Here is a 5,271-nt window from a genome sequence, read left to right as displayed (position 1 = left end):
GTTAGCCAGTTGGAATCGAGGAATAATTTCTCAAGGAACAAAAGAAAAAGTATTTAAAAACGCAAATGAAATTAACAAGCTAATATGAAAAACAATCAAAATATGCCTTTTCTTAGAAAATTTTCAAATTATCTTCAGTGTAAGTTGCCATCTTGAGTTAACGGTTACAAAATACCTAGGCAATACAAGATTACTAAAATAAGACTAAGATTTGTGTTTACTCACGAGCGCCAGCCATTTCACTATCATCCCCCGCAAAATGGCGTCGTTACGGCAATTGCCGGAATTTTTAATAAAACTTACCCCGTTTGTCTCCGGAACGGCGCAAGCACTTGTTTACAAGCAGCGAGCGATCCGCGTTACGGCCAGCGTTTTATTGACCTTACTGTGCCTTATTTTCCGTAACTTTACGGAATTTTACAAATCAAGTTCACTTAATAAAAATCTGATTCCGTAAAATTACATTCTGATTGAGATTTTTCATTTGTTGTGATGTAGACAAAATGCCAAGTGGATTCAAATAATATATTACATTATGACATAGGTGGTTCCGCTGGTCTGATGATAATATTATGGCAAGACTCTTCACCGGTTCGGAAAATAGTTTCTACTGAGAAAAGTCAGATGTTGCCAACAAAGTAGGAATGCAATGTATTATCTGCACGCTTTTAGCAACTTTGATGGCTAATTATACTGAACTGTGATTGCAAAATTGTGATAATCAGCAGATATTATCATGTTATAGTAAACAAGCCTTCCTACACAGTGGGTTCATCAAATAACAACACTATAATAACTAATGGGTCCACGAAATTAATTATCGACTCGCGGAGCCATTATGAAAATTTGTCGCAATATTAATATTAATGCCGGGCCGGCATATCGCGATAATTTGTATAACTCGTATAATTCATATAATTTGTATAATTTATGGAGCGGATCGGTCCGTTTCAACCCTTATGAATAATTGCTAATGACCACCTAATCCGGTAATTTGTCGCCTGACAGAGGGAATTTAAAATTTAGACATCTTTATTTACGTAGCTTCCGAGGGCCAAATTCAACCACGGAATAAATCTTTTACTCTACGGATAGATTTTTATTTTAATTGACTAATTGACATTTTGAAACCGCTGGGTTCACAAACCTTAGATTTTGTATATAGGTCATATTATAGGACTTCCACTAAGAAGGGATTTTCGGAAATTCAGTTGAGGATCAGTTGATCGCTAAGTAACGTGTAACGTAATAGGTAACTGTAGGTATGTAACCGGCGTTCAACTTTGTCGCAATCATTTTACTTTTCTTCTTCAGCAAGGTGCTGATCCCTGACATAACCGAATATATATTAATAAATCTATTCTTATAATATAATAATATAAATTGTTTCGAAGGACAGTGTATCTCAAAAATAAGGTACCTAATACCTACGACGCAAAAAAATTGAAAACCACTACCTTTCAAACAAGTGTAAATTAAAAATTTATAACACCCCCGACAAGTGAAGGTTACAGTAACTAGAAAAGAGCAGATAACTTTCAAACGGCTGAACCGATTTTCTTGGTTTATAGCTAAGAACATTCTCGATCAAGCCACCTTTCAAACAAAAAAAAAACCTAAATTAAAATCAGTTCCTTAGTTTACGAGTTATGATGCCACAGACAGATACACAGATACACATGTCAAACTTATAACACCCCTCTTTTTGGGTCGGAGGTTAAAAAGGATACCGATTGCGTTTACGTGTGATTTCCTTCGACCTTTCCTTACAAAAATATACTTATTAGGTAGTTTTATTTTGTGACCTTGAATCCATGTTAATAAAACAAATCAAAACAATATTTACGTCGTCGATTTTCCTACAAGTTTCCGGTTTCCCGCTCGCAATAGTCCGTCTAGCTACGAGTATCTCTGTGATGGCTCCCTCTCAAGTAATTCATTACTCATGCAAATACTCCGTTTTGAGTCATTAATCACAAGATTTTCTTCCTATTTCTCATAATGATATAAATTACGACTCTGTTTGATTTTTGTTTTGGCTGTAGGCCGAGAGATAGCGACTCATTTTCTCCCACTGCTAAACGTGCAGGAAAAGTTAGCCACCAAGCAAGTACCTAATACGCATCACCAGTATATTCTTCTTATTTCTCATTATTAACCCCCGACCCAAAAAGAGGGGTGTTATAAGTTTGACGTGTGTATCTGTGTATCTGTCTGTGGCATCGTAGCTCCTAAACTAATGAACCGATTTTAATTTAGTTTTTTTTTGTTTGAAAGGTGGCTTGATTGAGAGTTTTCTTAGCTATAATTCAAGAAAGTCGGTTCAGCCGTTTGAAAGTTATCAGCTCTTTTCTAGTTACTGTAACCTTCACTTGTCGGGGGTGTTATAAATTTTTAATTTACACTTGTCTAAGTCTTTTCTTTTTACCCGACTACCGCGGCAAACCTAAAAAGAAGGGTTATGATTAGAGCAGTATATGTAGTACGCTTGTAGTCTGCCAGTAATTCACACTTGGCCAATGCGGCGTGGTGGACTCTCATTTCGAGAGATTCTCGTTTTCAGTTGTGAGCTGGCGATGGTTTGTGAATGTAAGATAGTATAACGCACTAGGAAAAACATAAGTTTTTGTTTGGAATGACCAGTCATTCCGCACGAAAACTTTTGTAGACTGCAATGAGTTTTTGCTGCATAATGATCTTGTCCATCTTGTCATACTAATTTTCATAAAACACAATTTTTGTTTGAAATAACCCTTCTTTATGAACTCATTTAGCTCCATGAAATTTTCGTAAGTAAATAAAATTGGAGCACTTGCTCTTACAACTGTAAGTAGTAAATTGGCTATTACTGTCTTTCAGAAGGAAAAGAGCTTGAATTCGGAATATTATTTCAGTCAACATTACATTTTCCTTGTATTGAATTACACTTGACGAGAATAATAATATTATATTGAATGACTGGTCTGATTATAACGAACGAATTATAAAACAACCCCCGCCCGAAATGTCAATATTTTCCGTATTTTCTGAATAATATTTCCCCAATATTTTCCTGATATTTTTACCAATAATGTCGTCTTGTTTTAAAAACAACCGTCACAACTTGCATTGGTATCAATGCGTGCTATCTACCACGCTGGTAAAGTGACAGCAGTCTTCATTCACACTTAAGAATATAATGAAGAAATCTGAGGTAAGTAATGTAGGATTTCTCACGATTGTCATTCACCAGTGGTAGATGCTCTGGACGATTCAAAAATACTTGTAAAAGTCTGATTGAATAAAAATATCTAATTTGAATTTCAATTTGACCATTAACGCAAGTGATTAGAACTAGTTAGTAAAGTAATTGCTTTAGGAAAGATATTACTTTTTTTTCATCATAACTAAACATAGGACGCGAGGCAAAATTAGGCATTTTGACGGTACCTAAACACAAATAGGTAATATCATTAGTCTTTGCTAAAGTGAAACCGACAAATAGGACAAATAGACATGTTCTAGGCATTGCTTTACTGCTGACCACTGGTTGCGGTTTCGACGGCGAGCGGTTGACCAACTTGTTGCGAACCTTACTTTTTGTCGTGCTCACCACAGATACCTTGTAACGAAAACTTTCTAAGTGTTTATTTTCCTAAGCGCTATCATTATGGCTGGTCGCCCATCGCCTAATTCCTTCTTCATCCTCTTCCTTCGCACTTCTTTTTCATGTATGAAAAATATTTTTTTTAATTAAGTAAATATTTGGTTTTGGGTCAACGTTCTACACCAAACACCAAAATTTTAGGTTTCAAGTAACTCATTCAGTCTACGAGCTAGATACCTGTGACACGCGGATAAAATAGTCAGTTTTAGACCATTTTTGTGACGGGGGCTATCTCATAAACTAAACTCGTTAGAAATATACCAAATACTGTATTTAAACAACAAACACTGATAACAACTATTTATAAAATAGTTTGTAAGCTGTGACCAAAAAAATTATTTTTGGGGTTCTCTTTCAAGGTTTATTGCGATGTTCTAGCTCGGACAAGAAATATTTCATACACCCAAAATATGATGTTTATAATTATGTACGGAACTCTAAAAGAGCGAGGCCCGACTCGCACTTGACCGGTTTTTACGGAACCCTAAAAATTGGTAGATATAGAGGCATCAGTGTGTCGTGAGTCGTGGTCGACCAGAGGTCTGTGGCCACTTCTTATCAGATGCAGTGCACTTTGTAGCCCACTTGTTGCGAGCGTGCGGTTTTGCCTGCTTCTGCGGTTTGCAATTCTCGTAACATACAAAATCTAGTTTCAAAGCTTGTTTGAAAACTTTTACCTAAGGGTTTTCAGAATTCAATAAGATGCCTTGGCTTTACGCAAGTTTAGAAAACCTATTAAAATTGTGCTCTTGAAAAAAACATACCTATTATAAGTTTAATCGAGGATTATGTAAATGATAAAAGAGCGTTGATTTGACCTGCAGTTCGCTCTGGGGGACTTCAATTACTTTTATGCATGGCATAAAATATTGTACCTACGTCAAATCTTTAAAAAAAGAGCAACCGAGTTTCTTGCTGATTCCTCTCGGTAGGAAATTCATTCCGAACCAGTGGTAGATGCACTCAACGATTCAAAAGTACTCGTACAAGTTTTTTGAATTTTGATGTTTTGCCTCAAAGCTGAAGATATACATGATAAATATAAAAATATGCTATTATAGGTATCTATACCATTTTCCAAGCCATTGTAGGTACTCAAGATGCTGGTAGCATTATCCCTTTGGATGGCCTAATCCTATGCCCAAAGTAGCTGCCACCTGTCGGGTCCCTGGGGCCCCAAGGTCTCCATGCCAAGAGGCACAAATATGAAGCTTCCATCGAGGTTTTTATATTTGCGCTTTTTGGCCTATTTGGCGCTGGTGGCCGCTGCACCCGCCACAGAGGAGGTCGCCTGAATGTGGTATGCAGCTAAAGTGTATGCACACGTTACATCCCAAACAATTGTTTAATTGACATATTTTGCACCCTCCAATAAAAGGCCGACCTTAAAGCCATCACACATTACACTCACATACCCATTATGAACACAATAATCAAACTTACTCAGTCTACCGATTCAATGAAAAGAATCCACATCTCACACGTATTGTTATTTGAATCGAAGAGACGAAGGAACGAACTCAGAGGTGATTATCGGAGGCACGAATGTCTCACGTACGGAACACGCATTCAATTTAAAGAGCTCCCTCACAAAAGGGTTCACCTGACGCTATCAGCGCCTAAGA

This window comes from Maniola jurtina, chromosome 18, assembly GCF_905333055.1.
Source record: "Maniola jurtina chromosome 18, ilManJurt1.1, whole genome shotgun sequence".
NCBI lineage: Eukaryota > Metazoa > Arthropoda > Insecta > Lepidoptera > Nymphalidae > Maniola > Maniola jurtina.
This window is presented reverse-complemented; position numbering follows the sequence as displayed.